Source organism: Myxocyprinus asiaticus, chromosome 27 (genome assembly GCF_019703515.2).
Source record: "Myxocyprinus asiaticus isolate MX2 ecotype Aquarium Trade chromosome 27, UBuf_Myxa_2, whole genome shotgun sequence".
NCBI classification, from domain to species: Eukaryota; Metazoa; Chordata; class Actinopteri; order Cypriniformes; family Catostomidae; genus Myxocyprinus; species Myxocyprinus asiaticus.
This window is the reverse complement of record NC_059370.1, coordinates 21,221,853-21,244,528: the sequence shown is the minus strand read 5'-3', so window position 1 is coordinate 21,244,528 and position 22,676 is coordinate 21,221,853. Positions and strand designations below refer to the sequence as shown.

At 40.2% G+C, this 22,676-nt stretch overlaps 1 protein-coding gene across 8 annotated transcripts in view; it reads left to right on the top strand.

Annotated features, from left to right (window-relative positions):
* LOC127418368 (protein diaphanous homolog 2-like) overlaps nucleotides 1–22,676 on the top strand; it is a 653,451-nt gene that overhangs the window by 593,953 nt on the left and 36,822 nt on the right. The gene's annotated exons all lie outside the window — the stretch shown is intronic.

Genomic DNA, 22,676 nt, shown 5'->3' with positions numbered 1-22,676 from the left:
CTATTAAAGATAAGTCATGATGGACATGAGCAGAGGGGAAATTTCCAGTTCCTTATCTGTCACTCACTCGACGTTGTGTCGATGTAGTGACACTAGGGGTCACTTTTGGGAGCCCGAGACACCTCTGGTCTTTGATAAAAGGCCAATGAAAATTGGCGAGTGGTATTTGCATGTCACTCCCCCAGACATACGGGTATAAAAGGAGCTGGTATGCAACCACTCATTCACATTTTCTCTTCGGAGCCGAACGGTCATGCTCACTGAGCTGAATTCTACTGTTCATTCACCTCTGCTGGATCTGACGGCGCATTTCAGCGGCTTCTCCCTCCTCTGCACTGGTGCACTGCAGAGAACGCCCCTGGGAGCTTTGGCAGAAAACAAGAGAGTATATTTTCTGAAAGAGCTTTTTCCTCTAAAAGAGTATATTTCTCTAAAAGAGCGGCACACACGGAACATCTTTTTAAAGACGCGTCTTTTTAAAGATGCCTTTCCGATTGTGTGTTACTCCTGGTTGCGGTCGTTATCTCTCAGTTTCGGATGGTCATGATCGCTGTCTTCCGTGGCTGGGCGCAACCCACACGGAGGCAGCATTTGTGGATGGTTCATGTTCTCACTGCGAGAACATGACCATGGCAATGTTGCAGTCGCAGCTTGCTTTCGTAAGCACACTCCCCGCCTCGGTCCTTCTACCTACGGGTATGAGGCCAGCACGGCTAGCACTGGGGGCGATTTGGGGACCCCAATGGGATCGCCTCTGCCGGGTATCCCCCCGCGGACCTCCCATTCCCCAGCACACTTGTCTGCCCCAGTCAGGCTTCCGGAAGAGTCCACTGGCTCGTCTCACGGTGAGTCTGGCCTCTTGTTCGGAGCCCGCGAAGATGATGAGCTCTCGAGCACAGCATTGGAGAGCGGCTTGTCCAGTCGGACACAGAAGCCTCAGCTGGGCTGCCCCCCCTCGGGGACGATTGCCCAGTCACATGCTGATGCAGAAATGACGGACATGCTTTCCCGGGCAGCCGCGAGTGTCGGGTTAGAGTGGAACCCTCCGCTCACCCCTGAACCCTCGCAGCTTGATGATTGGTTCCTGGGCTCACGGTGCTGCTCAAAGCAGCCACGCCCTGCTCCAGTGCCTTTCTTCCCGGAAGTGCACGAGGAGCTGACGAAATCATGGGAGGCACCTTTTACTGCCCTGCCCCGATTCCGCAGTTCCCCCACCCTCACTACCCTCAATGGCGGGACAGCCAGGGGCTATATGCTGATTCCCCCGGTGGATAAGGTGCTCGCGGTGCACCTATGCCCACAGAGTGCCGCAGCCTGGCGTGGACGCTCTAAGATTTGATGCAGGAACTGCGCTCGGCGACCGAACTCGCTCTCTGAGCAACAAAGGTCACGGCGCGGTCTCTCGGGCAGACGATGGCCACATTAGTGGTCCAGGAGTGCCAACTTTGGCTCAACCTGGTCGAGATGGGTGAGGCCGACAAGACATGGTTTCTTGCTGCCCCCATTTCCCAGGCTGGCCTATTCGGCGACACCGTCGAGGACTTTGCCCAGCAGTTCTCGGCGGTGAAGCAGCAAACGGAGGCTATCCGGCACATCCTGCCCCGGTGCGGCTCAAGATCCCGCACCCCATCTGCTCATCTCCAAGGGCGCCCCCCTATGGTGACTGCACCTGCTCCGCCGCAGCCCGCCCCTTCTGCCCGGCCCCGGCGTGGAGCTTTAGGATCTCTGAGCAGCTCTTTGTCTGCTTTGGTGCACAGCGGAAAGGAAGTGCTGTCTCCAAGCAGAGGATCGCCCACTGGCCCATTGACGCCACAACTATGACATATCACACCCAGGACGTGCCGCCCACCGTAGGGCTATGAGCCCATTCTACCAGGGTTGTAGTGGCCTCCTGTGCCCTGGCCAGGGGTGTCTCTTTAACAGACATTTGCAGAGCAGCAGGCTGGGCAACACCCAACACCTTTGCAAGGTTCTACAACCTCCGGGTGGAACAGGTTTCTTCCCAGGTAGTGGCACGCAATACAAGCGGATAAGCCCGGGATAGCCGGCCGGGTGTATTGCTTGCACATAGCACCTTCCACCTCCTTTTGAGCTGAAGACGTGTGCCATTAATTCCCAATAGTGTTCACAAACTTTGTTCCCTGGTTGACTTCCTCCGAGCCTTGTGGCTGTCGAGTTTTCGGAGAGACTCGCTGCCGGCCCAGTACGCATGCTAACTAAGAGTCCTGTTCTGTGGTAGGTGCTCCGCATGTGGCGATTCCCTGTAAGGCTAACACCATGCGATTGTATTTCTTCCGCTAATTCGTTTCCCTGTTGGCAAACTTTGTCTTCCTTGGGCAGAGCCCCTCTGCCCCAGTATCCATGTTTGTAGTAACTAATCCCCCGTTGGGTAGGATCTACCTTGAAGACTCTCCACATGGTCGGAATGACCATGTGACATATTCTTCCACTTAAATATCCCCCCTTCTCTTTGGGCGAGGTGTGGTGTCCGCGGTGTCTTCCCCTTGGGAGGGACACCCGCCGACTAGACCTGGTGGCCCAGTTGGATAATCCCCCTTCTTTTTTAGGGAGTGGAAAAAAAAGAAGGGGAAAAGAGGCCACGACTGGGTTAGCCTGTCTCTATCTTTTGGGTAGTCGACTTGTCCCCAAAGGGCCGTTCGACACTCATAACTATGTTGGGGGAGGTTACGTGTCGACCTGGTGTGCTGGCTACGAGGCACACAGTGGTCTGCCTGCCACACACTGCCAGTTCACGTAACACAGTTCAGCCAGTTGTGGCGTTTCGTATAGGGACCCCTAGTGTCACTACATCGACACAACGTCGAGTGAGTGACAGATAGGGAACGTTATGGTTACTTGTGTAACCTCCGTTCCCTGATGGAGGGAACGAGATGTTGTGTCCCTCCTGCCACAACGCTGAACAACCCGCTGAAATGGCCGGACCTTGTCTCGGCTCCTCAGCATAAAACCTGAATGAATGGTTGCATACCAGCTCCTTTTATACCCTTATGTCCGGGGGAGTGGTATGCAAATACCACTCGCCAATTTTCATTGGCCTTTTATCAAAGACCAGAGGTGTCTCAGGCTCCCAAGAGTGACCCCTAATGTCACTACATCGACACAACATCGAGTGAATGACAGATAGGAACACACATTTTGGAAAAAAATGACATTGGGGAACTGAAAGCTAAGTTTACAAACATTGTATTATTGAATCAGTTGTACTAGAAAGAAGCCTCTTGGCATCATGCTGAGACTTAAAGGGTTAGTTCACCCAAAAATGGAAATTCTCTCACCATTTACTTACCCTCATGAGATCCCATGTGTGTATGACTTTCTTTGTTCTGCTGAGCACATTTGAAGAAAAACAGAAAAATATCTTAACTCAGTAGGACCTTAAAAGGCAAATGGGTGGTGATTTTGACTTTTGAAGCTCTAAAAAGAACAGGCAGTCAGCATAAACATCATCCAAATGACTATAGCGGTTAAAATAATGTCTTATAAAGAGAAACAGTCGCTTTTGGTGTGAAAAAGATTAATATTCAGTTACTTTTTAACTATAAAACATCGCTTCCAGGTTAGCAGCAGTATGCGTGTGTGACATAATCGCTTTGGCATGTTCACACGAGAACTGACAGACGTGCGTCACAGCCAGAAGAGCAGTGCTGTTTACAACTGAGTAGGAGGAACACTGTACAGAAGCTTTGTTGGTTTTGGTTTAGATCTGTATTTGTATCTGTATGTTTTTCACAAAAACGAGAGTCAGCGTGATCTCAGCGCTCTCACGATTACGACACACGCACGTTCTTCTGCTGACCGATTTATATTGAAAAAATACTTAAATATTTATATTCTTTGCACCAAATGGGATTGTTTCTTTTTATAAGACATTAACTTAACCACTGGAGTCATTTGGATGATGTTTATGCGGACTGCCTGTTCACCATTCACCATTCACCATTCACTTGCATTTTAAGGACCTACTGAACTAAGATATTTTTCTGTTTTTCTTCAAATGTGTTCAGCAGAAGACAGAAATTCATACACCTGGGATGGCATTAGGGTGAGTAAATGATGAAAGAATTTTCATTTTTGGGAGAACTATCCCTTTAAGTCATTACAATAGCATTTGTTTATTAACTTCACTGTCTGAACCAAGTGATGCGATTTCATCACCTGATAAATAATGGACAGGCAGGCCTAAAGATCAGATCTATAAAAACAAATTTGAATTTGCCTGCAGTGTGAACAAAGCTTTAAGAAATATTTGACCATTGCTCCTCATATTGTTAACCCTTCTCTAAGCAGCATTTCCAACAGGATTTTGGATAATGCTGCATTCTGGTTTCACAGTTTCTCATTTTCTTCTTTGTTAAGGTGTCATAATTCTGATTTGGCTATTTAATCACATATTTTATGTAGGCAGGCTTCCTCAAGAGTGAATCAGCTTTTGATAAGAAATGTGGGAGCGCAATGAGTCCTGTGTGTCCTCTCCAGTCATTGGTGCTCAGTCTAGTTTCTCCAATGTTTTTAGCCATCCTACCATAGATACCTAACTAGCACACCCTTGCAGTTATGAAGCATGGCAGCACGTTCATTCCTGTGGAAGGCTCGTAGAAATGATCTGACTGAAGGGTCGCTGCTTTTCTTAATTCCCATGCGCATTTTTTTTTTTTTCCTCTAAAGCTTTCCATTCTGTTAGAGAGTCTCATCCCATGCATAGAGCACTGAAAATACTCACTTTTAAGAGATTCTATCCTTTTTCTGCCCTGGCCTACTTTGGTGCAGCTATGACAGAGCTTTATAGTGCACAGTGTCTAGAGCGATTGTGTATGTGGTTTTTTTATGCTATGTGCTTGAAATGAGTTTTTAATGTGTGCACGACACACTTCCTCCCAGAATCCCCTCACCGTAATGCTTTGCATGCCTATGTCAATGGCACAGAAGTGTCCCTGAAAAGTATATCCAATACCACACTGAGCTCTTGGGTGTATATGCACATCATGTATGATGTCAGCGAATTCAAAGTTTCAATATGTTTTTATCTTCTATTTTTCTGCTGTTTTACTGATATCTTACATGGATCGTTCAGGATGTATCTGTATGAATTCAACATCTGCAAGGTATAAAAATGCCATAATACTCTTCAGGTCCAGATTCAGTGACATGTTCCTGAGTGAAATTTAAATAAATCGGTATTGTATCTGTTTTTTGTTTTGTTTTTTTGTCCAAGCTCTTGAGCAGGAAAACCTTTTGGATTTGTTTGACTAGAGAGAGACATCAAAATTAGGAACTCAATTATGTTTTTTTTTTTTTTGTGATAAAAGACACCTTTAGTTTAGGACACTTTAAGACGTGTGTCTGTGAGAAAGGAGCTATTTGAGGAGATTTAGACAGGCATCTGCTTTTAAGGCTCTGCTGAGACCATACGATGAGACATGAAACATAAAATGAGACAGATGTGATAAGATTAGACAGCTTTTGTTTTAGAATGTAGCTTTATTGGTCTAAGCTTTTGTGGTCCGATATTCTTTGAAAAATCAGCACATTAAGTTTTTAATTCTTGATGTTTAAAAAGTATTCCCGATAGGGCAGTAGTGCAATACTTTGTGCACTACCAATTAAAACAAATGATTGCTGAAAAACTACTACAGTACCTACTTTCATTTTTAAGTTGAATGTGCAGAGACAACTATAAGTAGGCCATTTGTAGGTTGACTTCCTGAAAAGTGTAAAGACTGGCTTCGTGGTACTTTCGAAAGTTGCTCTGTATCAGAGCATGTGAGCGAAGTGGAGCGGTGTGACACTCCGCTCAATAATCCACTTCATGCGTGTGCGCTCTGCTCAGCCGCTCACGGCCCAAGCGGACGCTCCGCTCAAGTACCGCTCACACTCACTGGTAAATAAAATTTTGCTCAAATACCACTCCAACATAAAATGTGTCTGTATTATACATGTTTCCAGGCACGCACACACACCCAAGCAACTGCCCCTATGCCCACATGGACTGAGGTGCCCCTCTGGGTGAAATAAAAGCTATAGGCTGACATTTATTAAATTAACAATTGCTTAGTAATGTACACATCTGAAATTATGTGATTGTATTGTTGTGTTTTTGTATATAAAATATTGCTGTATATTTTGTAATGGTTTACAACGACTGTTAGATAATCAGGTCTACCAGACCTGCATTATCATTTGTAATCAGTCAAATATTTCTCTGTTGGCACATATGCCATTGAACATCTTCAAATAATGTTTATTTTTTTTTTTTTTTTTTTTTTGCAGTTCTAAATTACCTTTATTTACTTTAAAGAATTCATCAAACAAGCCTCTACAAGTGATAAAACATACGTGCGTTGGTTAAGAAACTCGCATACAAGGAAATTCACGCTTTTCAGATTAAACTGGAACTGAGTGACACAATTTTTTCAACTTTAAAAGTTTGTTCGAGTCGTTTATGGCAATAATGGAAACATGAACTGGTGTCAGGAAATACAGGTAAAAGTGAAATTCATAATTGTTCTTCAGTTGTCTCCACAGAATGATTATTAGGCTAGCCAGTGGTGTGCATTTTGGGCAGGACTACCTGTTTGTCCGGACAATGGCGAACCTTTTTGAAATGTTGTCAAAGTTTGTGTGGTTAGCTGATTCAAATAGACATAAGTTTTGTTCTGTCTGCCACAAGGTTTTCTAATATAGAGTGATTAGTTGCATGGCATTTACAGCACAGACTCAAAACTGAGTGCAAATGAAGCAAACATGGCAGCATGCAGGTCGCATACTTCCAGGGCTGCATGCGCAAGCCAAGCAACTGCCATTGAGATGAATGGGAACGCTATCAAATAGCTCTCCCAGATAGTCAGATAGTATTTTAGATCTCTTTAGTTTGAAACTACAAATTGCAGCTTTAAACAAAGTAGTTACAAAGCTGTCTGATAGGCTTATAGGCTTACGATTTGCTCTTTAAATCAATACCCTAAAGAAGGATCTTTTAAACAAACAAGTAACATGCCCAATAGCTCTAATCAAAAAGGTTTAGTCACTTAACATTGGCAGCATAGTTAAATTACTGTAATCATGCATGTAACAATAAAGAAACCAGCCAAACATGACAAAACGCTAGGCTTACAAGTTATACTAATTAGGCTCTGTAGCATTGGTGTGTTGATGTAGGTCAGCATGCTACCGCCTTAGGGCAGCAGACTGCCTTTTTTATTTGGGCAACATTGTAACATGACCATGAGCATACTGTCATTTTAGCTTAAGAACAGACCCAACCACTGTGTCAGTAAAAATACAGTAAATAGGTAATCCATTTTAACAGTGTCACAGATTTCAAGTTCAAGGGAAGAAAAATGAGATGCGATTTAATGTAAGTGCCTTGGTCAGATCTGACCTAAATTTTGCTATTGGGATTTCTAAATGCTGTCAGTACGCCAACTTTTCTTGCAGTGATATAACAAAGATGCAGTAGCTTGCCACACAATAGAATGAACTGACTTGTAGCACACCATATTTTTGTGACTTTTGTCTTCTGTTGTTGCTTTCATCAAGCTAGTTTTATCTCATTGTTGGATTTTTCCAGACAAGGCTGAAAAGACTGGTGATGTCATTCTTTGTATTAAGATGACAAATTGGTTATCTGGCTTTCCTCACCCGCACTGGATTATTCATGAATGTTAAAGGAATAGTTCACCCAAAAATGAAAATTCTCTCATCATTTACTCACCCTTATGCCATCCCATATGTGTATGACTTCTCAACTCAAATATAGATTTTTAGAAGAATTTCTCAGCAGATTTGGTCCATACAATGCATGTGAATAGGTGCAAATTTTTGAAGCTACAAAAATCACATAAATCAGCATAAAAGTAATCCATAAGGCTCCAGTGGTTAAATCAATGTATTCAGAAGCAATATGATAAGTGTGGGTGAGAAACAGATCAATATTTAAGTCCTTTTACTATAAATTGTCCTCCCTGCTCAGTCAGTCTCCACTTTAACATTCACTTTCACATTCTGTAAGCATATCGCCACCTACTGGGCTGGGAGAAGAATTTCTAGGAAAAAAAAAAAAAAAAGGGACTTAAATATTGATATTTTTCTCACCCACACCTATAAAATCACTTCTGAAGATATGGATTAAAACACTGAAGTTTTATGGATTACTTTTATGATGACTTTCTGTGCATTCACTTGCATTGTATGGACCTACAGAGCTGAAATATTCTTCTAAAAATCATAATTTATGTTCTGCAAAAGAAAGAAAGTCATATACATCTGTGTTGGCATGAGGGTAAGTAAATGATGAGAGAATTTTCATTTTTGGGTGAACTATTCCTTTAAGAACCATTACTGTTGACACTTTTGAAGATGGATTTAAAAAAAAAAAAAAAAAAATTCTACACTATATTGCAAAACACATGCTTGTGTTTAAAGCAGCACAGTGCAATCTCAGAGGTAACCTTGAAAGCGGTATTTTGCTAGGAAGCCTTCCACCAGTCCACTCTAAGACTAAATTTCTTCTGTTTGAATTCCACGGTACTCTATGAGATTGTTGGACAGAGACAGGTAGCTGCTCATACATCCTTGGCATTGATTTCTTTGGTCGCAGATGAAAGCCACAGGCTGAGTAGCTATTTCATATGGGGCATCCCAAAAGGCACATCAATCAGATTTCTAAGGGAGACAATTTTATTTATTTACTGCCTTCCCAAGTCATTAAGATGTCTAACCTTCTCTTCCTGGGCTTTCACATTCACTGTTTCATCCATCAAAATTTGTCCTGGGTTCACTGATGCCTGTTTGACTCTGATTTGTGGAGAAATGTCGTATTAAAAAAACAGATGCAGTGATATAATGCTATGCTATGCTATGCTAATGCTAAATTATGAGATTTGAGCCCCACTATCTATTCAGCCCAGAGTCTACTAGTTAATTCACCCAGATGAAGCAGAAAGTGGGCCTTGTATGTTTAATGAAGATTAAATTACCTATTTTCAGTCATGAAATTTTAAAAGCAAAATGGGGATGAATCTGTGAAGTAGCAAATGAGAAAGACAGGAGGAGGACAGTGGAGATTATAAAAGCCGGACAAGATTATGTTTTTTTTTTTCTTTATCTCCCCTTCCCATGTCACATAGTAAATGATCTCTCCATAATTTGTTCCTTACCTCTGCTTATTAATGAGAAAAGGCCATTTTTTGCTCTCTCTCTCTCCCTGGCTTCTTTCACCCATTGTTGTTGATGTCATATTGCTTCCTTGCAGTATTGACAGAAACACATTCTTTGTTACTGCAATAATTAATCAGTGTTATCATATCACAAGCCTGAGACTCGTGATTGCAAATCATTAGCAATTAATCATTCCTTCCTCTTTGTACCACTTTCCTTTTACTTCCACCAAACCAGCCACCTACACACTTTATTTTTACACAAACACACACTCTCACACCCACATCCGTTAGATAGAAGTGTTGCTCTGTAACACTTTTCGCCTGACAGCTAAGCTTCCCAAACCTCAAGCACTCCACTTCAGGGTGTTGATAGATGCTATTCATGCAGTTCACCCCAGGGCGCTCCTACAGGAAGATGGGTCAATGTGATTTGCTCAGGGCTGAAGGGACCAGAGGGTAGCGCACTTGGCAATGTTTTGTAAGACTTAGTACATCTCAGATATCAATAAGCAGAAGTGCTGCACAGTGCTGTTGAGATGGTTGCTTGAAACCGATCACCTGTTCCTGATAGATAAGATATGCTTCAGAAGAAAGGGTGAAGCTGAATAGGAGGGGGCAGGGGAGGATGAGAGGCTGAGAGACTATGGAAAAAAAATGGTTAAAAAAGTTTTAATCCAAAAGTGAAGATCTGTTGAAGTTTAGATAGATAGAGAGGATTGGTGAACCCGGTGAGGGACATCAGTACAGGTAAGGACCCGTGATGGAAATAAAGATGAGGATTTTATGTAGCGTTTGAATGCCCACAGTGCATATATCTGATGTGAGGTTCTATTGAGGCAGTTAAACAAGCTGACCGTGTGACACACATCCATTCTTTAGGAATAAATCAGATCTCAGTAAAACTCCATGGCCCTGGGTGGCTCCTTTCTCCGTTTGTTGATGCGTGTCGGCCTGAGCCATTTGATTTCCAAAAAGAGCCTTTCAACCTCTAAAGTCTGGTAAAAGGGAACAGACGACTGCTTGTTACCCTCACACTGAGCTCACAGCAATGGTCATGGATGTGAGGAGCCCATGCTCTGTGTGTGTGCTGAGAAGGCCAGGTCGGCTCCCAATGACAGTCCTTTCAGGACGAAGTCAATTGCAAAGCACCATAAAGGACCTCAGACTCAGGCGCTTTTGTCCACTGCCTTTTCTCCCAGCATGAGGGGAGGTCCAATTGATGTAGAAACCAAAGAATAAAATGTCCACTCCTTGCTTTTTTTAGCAAACAAATAAAAATAAAACATACTGCTGTCACCTTTACTCTGCTATTCTGAAGGCTTTTAGTCTTTAAGGTTTTTGTTTTTGTTTTTTGTGGATTTTTTATTTTTGTTGCTTTGTGTGGTCAGTTACATAAAGAGGAAACAAATGGCCTTAATGAAAGGTCACCTTAAGTGCTAATTGTCAATGCTGGATCAATTTGCCAGGGCAAATATCCCTTAGCAGCACATAATTGAGAGTCTGATCTGATTTTAGCCCTGCATATTTTCACTACGGAATTGATTTTACTCCCGGCTTGAGACTTCTTAATATAGCCATAACTCACTTCAGAAAAAAAAAAAGTGAAGGCTCTAATTCTAAAAGCAGAACCAAGGAGCTTTTTAAAGTGAACATGAATTCAAAATTGACCCTATTTACTTTCTTAATTCATGTTCCTGGTCTTATTGTGTGCAATACATCAATGTAAGTTATTCCAAAGAAAACTTTTTTTTGTCAGTTTAATCTTTCATCAAAATGTAATAACTTGCTCCACCTCTAAAACGACTTTCCATTTCAGCTGATGTCACCTAAGCCACACAGGCAGGGGAAATAATGTTTACCAATAGCAAAATAACAATAGCAAAATAACTGTTTAGGCATTGTTTTAGGGTACTGTTGCAGGTAATGCAGCCCTTCAAAAATCCTGCCAATAGTTAATGCAGTAATATAATACCGGATAACGTTAATGTAGTAAAGGTTGTGTCATTAATAGCAATAATAGATTTGATAAAAAAGTATTATATTTGGGATATATTAAGATGCTCTTGAAGGTGAACTTGATTTTGAGACTTTTGCCTCTGTGTCTTTGTCACCATCTTGGATCCTAGCAGGTTGAGGTACAAATAAATATGGCCTGATTTCTGGGATAAAATTTTCATCTTCCATGAAGGTTTGGCTCTGTACTGATACGGAACACACACTTTTCACAATCCAAACAAAAACCTGATTGATAAAATCAAGCCCTGTTCTACATTGTTGTTCTTGTTGAATGTTGTTTTTCACACAAAAATATGTTACATTTTGGAAATAGGTTATGAATGCCTTTGCATTTTGACTTTAAACACAGGGTGCCCCCCAACCCCTCCCATCCCTAAACTATTGCTCTAATAATAGTCTAATGGGACATTCACTGCTAGCTTACTGTGCGGTCAGAATCAAAAACCTCTGCAGAGCGAATTAAGCAATATTTATGATGATTTAAAGAGAGAGAGCTCCATTAATGATACATGCAAGCCTAAATAAAGTATCATTCAGCTGGTCTTTGGTTCTGCTAGAAGAGAATAAAGGATGATGCTTGCTTTTAATGCCATTTTTGGTGGCACACCCCACAATTTCCCAGTGTGAGGTGTCTATTACCACAGACAAATAGCAGCTGAAGAGCGTCTGCATTAGTGTGTCCTCAGCTATCTGGGATCTGTCAGGTGCTGCAATTGGAATTAATATTTCACCTTTTCATTTGCAGAGGAGGATGCTTTTAAAAAGTAGGTATGGAGAATTATGGGGGCATCTAGGCAGCCAGCACTCATTTCATGAAAAGTCTTCATGGAATAGATGAGAGTATGACTAGTGAGCAACATTCTACCGGATCATATGCTGTAAGTTCATGATTGATGAATTCAAAAGCATAAATTGGACATGCAAGAAGCATTTAAAATTACATGACACATGTAGAGAATCATGGTGCCAGTTTGATCAAAGAAACAGGACAAATAGATACTGTGCTGTGTGTGTTGCCCCCCTCTCATTGCAGCATAGAGTGGGGAAATAGTTTATGTAGTACATTTATGTGATGCCTTGAGAGAGGAAGATATTTATCCAAGATGATGTAGCCTAAGGGAGAGTAAAAATACACTTTCTGAACCTCTAATAGAGGACTGGGCAGTCAAGCTCACAGTATCTTGGAAAGAGGTCATTAACTAATAAACAACTTAGCACTGTGAAACACTATATTTGAAGATACTCCAGAGACACTATCTCATCTGCTCAAATGTGACCCGTCACAGCTGAATGAAAAGGTAGAGTCTGATAACTGTCCTGTTTGAAGGTGCCTGTGTATATTGACTGCAGTGTGAGTATGGGTTGGGGGAGTCTTGTAGAGTTTGTCCTCCATACTGCACCTGGTGGATTTTTTATTTTATTACAACTTTAAGGCCGGTTTATACTTCTGCGTCAAACCTACCAAACCTACTTGGCGTAGTGGCCAACGTGTTGTTTGCATTTAGAGTTCTGCGTTGGTGTGTCTGCTTCATTTTGTGAGTACAAAATGCTATTGTATTGAGAGAAAATGCCTTCATTTCTGAAATAACTGTACACTTTATAAATAAACAAAGCCAATACAATGGTATTCGTGGATTCAAAAGTATTTATTAAATTATTGAAGCATTGTAAACAAAACGGGTTCATAGGGTGTTTAGGTGCATATTATTTATTGTAAATGTTGCCTGCCATGCAGAGAGAAAATAAATCAGGCATAGACTGTATGATTGCTTTTGACTCGCTTAAAAATAAATAAATAATGTGGCATACTTTGACACTCCGTGCTAAAAAAAATATTATCAAATGAATCAATAACTGCTTGCTTGACCAACACACAGTGGGTTTTGTTTTAAAGATTAAAATCTTTGCCATGCATTTAGGCAAAATAACCAACTCTTAACAGGCATTTTTTTTTATTTTTATTTTTTTTATCTGCTGACAAATTAGAAGTGTTCCGTTTTCATAACTTATGAAACAACAAGTATTGTTTCACTCATATACCTGATATTTAGAGAAAAAAGTTTTATTAGATGTAAACAGATGTGTCTTTTGTTGCATTTTCACTTGTTCATATAAAGCAGAATAGAAAAACAGCAAATGCTCACAAAAACTAAACGCGTCCAAACACAATGTGACACGATCACTGATCAGTGAATATAGATGCATAGATAAAATAATCTTGGAAAAAATGTGCCACTACCTCAGATAATTTCTTGTCATGCTTGGGTGCGGTCTCTGGTAACACAGCGGAGCAATCACAGCTGTTGTCGTCTGCGTCGACATGACGCGCAGTTACATTTTTGAAGAGGTCTAAGTCAGGCTACGACCTAGGCTATGCCATAACTGCCGTAGCTATGTGTAGTCTACAGCATAGGTTCAACACAGAAGTATAAACTGGCATTTAGACAGGAGACCTCAATGCTTTATTGCTATATGAGAAAGGGCACTGGATTTAAACACATTCTGCACCTATCCCACCATTATAATTTAACCACAAAACTGCTGAGCTATATGTCCTTTATCACCCACTTAATGTTTTGTGTCTAAAGAAATAAATAGAATTTGTGTTAAGTGTGTGTTTAAAATGATGAGGACTCTTATGAGGTGAAGACCTAGTGGCCTAGGCTAGAAAAAGTATTTTATTCTATATAAGGCAAGTCACTCTTTTATGATGGCTGGCCAGTTAAAATCATCTGACCAGCAGTTAATAAGTACAAACTTCAGATGAACTTGCCTCAAAGTCCAACAATTTTCCAGAGAATGTCAACTTACGTTTCACATCAGTCAGCCTGCGGTGAGATCTCATTAAATACTGTATTAATGGTCAGGGTTCCTATGGTCATGGAAAACCTGGGAATATTAGGGCGATTTGCATGGAAAAGTCAAATAAATTACATTTATCTTAAAAAATAAATAAATTCATGAAAAACGAATTAGTCAAAAGATGTGGGAAAACTTTATGGATGCTCCAGAGCATGTGGGGGCTGCAGGGAGATGCTGTTGTATCAGTTGTTTAAAAAACAAAAAAACAAAAGCATGAAAAAAAAAAAAAAAAAAAAAAACAATATCAGACAATTTTTATGCTGCTTTCATGTGCTATGAGAATTATTACTACTTAATCGTAAGTCGTAATTACAAGTTCGTCAAGTTGAAGTCCTTTGTTGTCCTAAAGTAAAGGAATCATGTAGGACGTCAGGTTTATTCTTGCATATTTTGTGGGAAACTCTTATTTTGACATTGTAATTCATGTTAGCCAGTTTGCCTTTCTGTCGATAATTGAATTTTGGTCAAATACATGCTGTTTTATGTGTAAAAAAATTTAGAATATGCATGAAATAGTCACTGAGATACTGGATGTGTATTTATATAACCGATACGGCATGCAATAACAAGGAAGCTATTTATTTAAACATATCATTCATTACAGAAACTGTACTCTCCTCAGCAGTGTTGGGTAAGTTACTTTCAAAAAAGTAATCCACTACTGATTACTAATTACTTTGGTAAAAAAATATAATTAGATTACTAATTACTTCATCTGGAAAGTAATTTGATTACTAATTACTTTACTTTAAAGTTACTTTCTAAAACCAATCAAACCTGCAAAATAAAAACACAAATATGACACTTTTTTGGCTGAATTATTAACCAAATTACAGCAATATAACAAAGACAGCGACTTAAAAGAGATCCAATGCATTTAAAAAAATGCAACTTAACTTTCTTATCACAAATATGCTGAAGTAGTATCTTCAGGTATATGTGTGTATGTGTGTGTGTGTGTGGGGGGGGGGGCAGGTTTATGTGGTTTACGAGGACTTTTTTTTAGGTTACAAACTGGTAATTACAAGGGTATTATGCTATAAATGTGGTTTATGAGGACATTTCTAGTGTCCTCATAATTTAAATTGCTTAAAAAAACATACTAAATGATGTTTTTTGAAAATGTAAAAATGCAGAAAGCTTTTTGTGAGGGTTGGGTTTAGGGGTAGGGTTAGGGTTAGGGGATACAATCTATAGTTTGTACAGTATAAAAATCATTGTCTATGGAGAGTCTTCATAATGATAGCTGCGCCAACGTGTGTGTGTGTCTGTGTGTGTGTGTCAGCTATCTACAACCATCTTAGCTGCGTGTGGTATGTACACTACTGGTCAAAAGTTTTGAAACACTTACTCATTCTTTATTATAATTTTTATCACATTTTAGAATAATAGTGAAGTAATCAAAACTATGGAATAACAGAACTATGGGAATTATGTTGTGACTAAACAAAATCCAAAATAAATCAAAACTGTGTTATATTTTAGCATCTTCAAAGTAGTCACCCTTTGCCTAGAATTTGCAGACATGTACTCTTGACATTTTCTCAACCAACTTCTTGAAGTATCACCCTGGGATGATCTTTAAACAGTATTGAAGGAGTTCCCATCTATGTTGGACACTTATTGGCTGCTTTTCTTTATTATTTGGTCCAAGTCATCAATTTCAAAAAGTATTTTTTTAAATTACATTTTAGTTTTATAATTAAATAAATTAATATGTTGGCACAATTATATTTTTGTCTACAAAACTAATTTCAAACATACGCCTTTAGATCAAAATAATTTTTAGATCGTTAGAAACATTTCAGTCAAGTGCTTCAAAACTTTTGACCGGTAGTGTATGTGTACAGTAAGCTTGTTTACCTGTGTTTGTGTTGGTGTGAAAGACAGAAAAATAATACTAATGAACTGAAAACATTTCTGAAAACCCATTTGCAGACAGCTTTGATAGTAAAACTATTGTGTATTTGAATGCTTGTTTCTTTTCAGTGTGCATATACAGGTTTGCTTGTGTGTTGCATCCTGCATGTCTGTGTGCAAGTATGTCTGTTTGTGTGTGTACATGTGCAGCATGTGTGTGTTTACACAACTTTACAGCGAGTGGATTATTTCTACCTCCCTGCTTGTGCTCGGACAAATTGAGTATCCTTCATCACTTGTGCATCTGTAACGCTATATCATTGTTTATGTTTTTTTATTGTGTACAGTACATAAAGAACATAAAAGAGCTGTTTGCTTAGCGACGTCTTTTTCAAGATGCTGTTCTGCAAATGTTTCCACCTTGTGAGCGATATATAGGCTACCTCTGTCAGACGGGAACGTGCGCTGTTTTCCATATACACCGGAAGCCAATCACCTCTCCTCCCGCGTCAGCTGCAGCTGCAGAGAGACACACAAGGGAGGCACGCGAAGATGGGGTAGAGCGCGGATATTTGAGGAGGATTTGTTGCCTTGCGTGCCTCAGCCAGGGCTGGGAGCATGCTGACATAGAGCTCGCTGAGATTGATTGTGAACGCATGAAAACCTGAAATACTTCACTTTCGTTTTCAATTTGAATAAACAACTACACTCTGTTGCGTCCATAGTAACACCACTCACTCATCTGCCATCGCCTCGATACTTAACGTGTCCTCTATGCCATGGTGGTTTGTTAGAGCGTATGCTCATTATCTAACACAGCAAAACACATAAAAGTACAAAAAATAGGAACGTAATACATTTTAAAATGTATTCTACTTAATTAATATTATTGTCTTAGCAATAAATGTGTAATCCAAGTAACGTAATTTTATTCATGTCTGTAACTGAAATTAGATTACTCATTTTTTAAAGTAATGCGTTACATGACTTAAAATGTAATCGGATTACTGTAACACATTACTTTGTAGAACATTACACCCAACACTGCTCCTCAGCCACGTTGAAAGTTTCTGTCTCTTCCCAACTCGAAAACTTAACTTAATGTTTCCCAGTCATAATTATGACTTGAGTGGCCATTCATGTGCAACTTCAAAGTAGGAAACTCATGTTTACGATAATTTAGATAGCACGTGAAGGCACGATTACTATAACTTTAAAACCCAGAATGAATGAACAGTAAATGCAAATAGGCTGTGAAGATTGCAAAACAAGGTTGTACTTTGCACACCTGAGCTAGGATGAAGATGTTAGTGTAATGGGAGCCAGCTGGTCTGTGATAGCTGTGTGGTATGTGTAAAACATCACTCCCCTGGCCCTCAAGAGGCGTACTAGCCACTGACGCTAGGGGCTGTAGCCTTTAGCCTCCTCATTAGCACACTCATTTCCCATGTCGGCTGACACCGGTTCGAATCCCGCTCGGAGCGGGGCGAGCAGGACCGGTTACAGTGTTGCCGTGACCTGGATGGGAGTGAGGTTTAGGGGGGTGAGTGCAACGGGAGCCAGCTGGTATGTGATAGCTGTGCGGTATGTGTAAACCTCACTCCTCTGGCCTCAAGAGGCGCACTAGTGACTGACACTAGGGTCTGTAGCCTTTAGCTTCCCTGTTAGTGCGACCGCCTCCCATGCAGGCTGATGCCGGTTGAAATTCCACTCTGTGTGGGTCGAGCAGGACCAGTGAAATTATAAGAAAAGACATTTCAATGGCCAAAACATTTCAATGGCCATTCTAAGCTATGCTAGTGCTAATACTAACAACTAATGTTGGCATTAGCTTTATTTGTTTTGTTGTACCTGAGAGACCAGACTGTTCAGAGATGTGCTGAATAGGGCATACAGTAAGACAACACGTAACTTTGGGGACACACCAGAAATTCCATCAGACCGCCGGCTTTCAAAACACTGACACAGCACAAACCCAGAGACACACAGCACCATGAACACCGCCACTACCTCTTGATGCAGTCCTATTAAAAGTGATAGAGGTGAGGAAGAAGAAAGTAGAGAATGGAACAGTTAGTGAATGGCAAAAAATAAAGAAAATAGGGAGGGAGAGCCCAGCTGAGAACACAGAAAATCCAGATCTGAATTCCTGGTGAGAGGGATACAGAGAGAGCTTGAATAAAGGAGAGGAGGCTTGTGTGTCTGCTCGAAAGCTGATCTCAGGGGGAATTGTGCATGCGTATGCATGTGTGTATGCAATCAGCAGGAATCTTCTCTCGCACCGGCACTTCCCCCTCAAGTGAAGCGTGATCCCAGCTGACATCGCTCCATCACTAATGCTGACGGATGCCCATTTGTGACTTGTCTCATATTTATTTATTTATCTGTTTATTTGCGTCTAGTTTATTTATTGATGGAGCTCAAACATGTGACGGCAAATTTCCATTTGCTGAAAAAGAAGGTTGAACAGTGTGCAACATTTACACTTGAATGAGCAGCCACACTGAAGCCATGCTCCACCTTTTAATTTAGATTTCAGCCATCCAAATAACTATTCCTCTCTGGTAATGGAAAAGTGATATGGCCCATTTAGTTACTTAGCGCTAATCCCAAGGGTTTCTTGGCTCCATTTTCGTTCCATTTGTCCCTTTTCTGACTCAGAGGCGCTTGTGATATGCAACTCTAAGCTTTGTTCTATCTTTGCCTGAAAAGCAAAAGTTCCCTCTTTATTGTTTTTTTTTTTTTTTAATAAAGTTTTATTAGAGATGCAGAATTTAAAATTAAGAATTACTAATTTCACAGAATAAATTTTCTGTATTTTGAAAAATAAATAAATAAAATATTATACAGCAAAAAGAAAACAAATGCTCTATAGTTGAGGAATAATAAAGCAGAGAAAATATCAAAACAACAAAAATCTCATAACAATATATCCCCTCCCTTCCCAGTCCTGCTTCTCTCTCAAACTAAAAAGGTGTGGTGAAGAGATACCAATGAACTACAATGCCAGAGAGATGTCTATTAGACAATGGAGTTACCTTTACTGTAACAGACAAAAAGGTGCCAGATCTTACCAAATTGTTTAAGCGTACCCTTCAAATAATGTCTAATTTGTTCCTAATGTAAAGTGGAAGTCAATTCTTTGAGCCATAATTTAACTGTGGTAACCTTGTTTTTCTTCCAGAATAGCAGTAGCAGCTTTTTGCCTGTAATTAAACCATATGCAAGAAACGCGTGCTGTGCTTTACTTAGTGCATGCGTGAAGTCAGACAGTCCCAGAATAATGAATGCAGGATCTGGTTAAATTTGGACAACAATTATTTCTGAAAATGCATTGAAAATTTTGTAGCAATAGCTCTGTGTCTTGGAACAGAAAACAAAACTATGAGACAAATCAGCATCAGTTGATTTGCATTTGTCACAGAGAGGGGAAATATTTGGAAAAAATCCTATGCAATTTTTTTTTTTTTTTTTTTTTTTTTTTTTTCAGAATCAGAATGAGCTTTATTGCCAAGTGTGCTCATGTACACAATGAATATTTTTGGTGATATGAGAAACAAGCAAGTATTTTTAGAATAGTGCAATCTGTGGATGACTTTAAACTGGATGAGGCGGCGTCTAGAATTAATAGAATGTTCATGAATATCTTCTAAGCTACACTGCCAAATCTCTTCAGGAATTTCCACCCATAGTTCTTTCTCCCATTCGTCTTGAAATACCCTTGCATCAGGAGAATTAATGGATTCTTGGAGAGCTGTGCTGTAACGTTGGAGTGGCCTCCCGTCCACCAGAGGGAGCCCTCACCTGAATTCTGAACTCTGTCACTTCCTGTTTTCTGCCACATCAGTTCCTGCCATGTCACTTCCTGTTTGTATTGTATATAAGCCATGCATTCACACTCCCATATTGCGAAGTATTGCTAGTTCACCTGTCTTACCAAGCGTTTATCAAGTGTATTCTCATTCTGCCACATGTTATGATCTTCTGCCTGTTTATTGGATTCACGTTTCTGGAAAACCCTTTCTGTCTAGTTGACCTTATTGGATTGTTTGCCTGTTGTCTACCTATACTGACCACGTTTGAGCCTTCTGATTTGGATTTGTTCATTAAACTCTTCTGCAAAATGGATTCTAACCCAATCTCCAGTCTGAGATCATTACATGTGCGAAGAACGCAAGAAACCCATCCATGTAAAGTTTCCCTATAGTACGTATACCCAATTCCCTCCTCTGTAAAAAAATAAATAAATAAAAAATAAATAAAAATGAATTTACCAAATGGAGCTGCAAAAATAACCAAACAACTTTCTTGAACACTCCATCAGGTAGTCCCACCCTAAACACAAACCATTGGTCAGGCCAGTATTGCTGTTTCGGCCTGGTTGGGTTGCTGAATGTTCATGTCATGAATATCATATATCTTATGCTCTCTATTACCTCCTTGGAGGTTATCTCTTCTTTTTTCATTACTCTTTTCTCTTGTTTTGAGTCTTATACTGATGCAATGTGTATGCAACATGTGTCATCCCAATTGTTTTTTATTTCCACATTTACTCTCACTCACTAGAAATTAGTCTTAACGCAACTCTGTTGGACCGTATAAAGAGCAAATGAAATATGCAACATATTCACACTCTCACAAACCATCCATGAGCCTTTGAAAGGTACCTTGTGCTTTCTCTTGTTACAGTACATAGACACTCAAGACACATTTATATCTGATGCTATTTGTCAATTAACCTGAAGTCACTTAGTCAGAATGTTGTAATATAATGTTGTAACATCACTGAAAAATGTCGCACTCAACAAAGCGGGCTAAACTTAAACATTGAATATGTAGCCTAAACTTTTTTAACAGGTCAAGCAGTCTGAATTATCCAAAATGTTTGATTTCATAACCATGCTGTGTTCCAAGAACTGTTCAAGTCTTGGCTTTACCTGACTTTGTGTGTTTTTAAGCCTGATGGCTGGTTTGGACATTGCTTTCAATGGTCTGTCCAAAAAATATTTACATTCAGCATGCATTAGTTACGTGTTTCTCTTTGCTTGAATCCTTAGTGCAATGCTAAGGGTAATATTGTGATGAGGTGTCTGACCCAAGCAGTTTTGACATTAAAAATGTTTACACCGGCCCTACTCTGAAGTTAAACTCATGCATAAACACTACGCAACATTATGATGCAGAAATACTTCCGCTACATTGCTCATAGTTGAGAGCGAAGAAAACAATGTCAGATTTCTCCACAGCAAGGGATAAATGTGCATGAATATTTCAGCTGGAGAAGAGAAAAAAAATGTCCAATTTTATATTTGTGAGTGAATGTTTAAGAGCATAAGTGTCAGTGCACTGCAGACACAATAATTGATCAAGAGAAGTTCCACTCTAACGGGGGCGTCCAAGTGCTCTCTGGAATTGCAAATGAGCTTTTATTTTATTCAAATTAAATTTCATGAATGTTCTTCCAGACCATGACATTTTCAAGTAGGTCAAGAGGTTCCCACTAAGTAGTCTGGATTTGTTTAACAGGCCATGGAGGTTAGTAAGAGGATATACTAGCTGGTGTTTACCCCCCCCCCCACACACACACACACACTCACTCACACACTCACACACTCACACTCATACTGACTTGATAGATAACTAGAATGTTTTAGAGTGCCAAGTGAATATTTGCAAGTATTAAATAGATTATTACTCTTCAGTAAACCAGTAAAGGAAGTCTGATGATTTGATATCCATGCTTTTGAACAGCATAAACCATGAACAGAACAATGTCTTATTTGTTTTGAAATTCAAAGGGGCATAAACAAGAAAGATAACAACTGCGGCAAACCTCTCCGAGACACCTTTGGTATTCATGAATTCCATAAATTACTATGTTGCCTGGCTCCCCTGTAAGAGATGACTAATGTGCGGGTTTAAAAATAGACCGTTGGGTTGAACAAACCCGGCAGATTAAGAACAGGCAGCATGGATTTGAGCGCTTCATCCCCAAACCGCAGTGTGAGGCCATTGTGCAACAGGGACACAAAGCGGGGGGTTCACGGACAGTGAATCAGCGCGAATCAGTGTGGCTAAGTAACCTCTCAGCTCTGGAGGGCAGAATAACTGCAGGATGAAGTGATGCACTACATTACCTTAACTAGAGAGCTCTTTTCTCAGCAGATGTGCTTTCTTCAATGGGTCAGGTCACCTTTTCCCCATAGTCCTTCACAATGGATGGGGAACGAGGAAGGTCGTGCCCGTTGAGGCATGCTTGTGTGCTGTTTTCCAGGGCACAACACTCTCTGTATGTGATCACGTGAACTGGTTAATTGCATGGACAGAGTAGATATGGTAACCTGGAGACGGCAGCACTTAGGAAAATTTATATTAATCAAAAGCATGGCTTCAGCCAGCCATTCACTATATGACTTATACACACAGACATAAATGTCAAACAGCATACACATATTCTAACACTCACACTAATGCTTATTTGCAGTTTGCATATGTTTTGATTAGTGTAAAAGCATATAAAAATCATTGGAGCTGCATGTTGTTAACTTGAGTTTCACAGGCATTTCTTATTTCTCCTAAGATAGTTTCATTAAAATGCTTAAAGTGGTACTAACTGGCTGTCTGAAAGATGGATTTTTTTATGCCTATTGTAAAACTTTTATGATTTTTGATAAGGCTGATGGTGCAGTTATTCATTTTTTACTGGTTCTTTTAGTAACCGAATAGATGGTACTTGCTTATAAATCCTAAATAACTGAG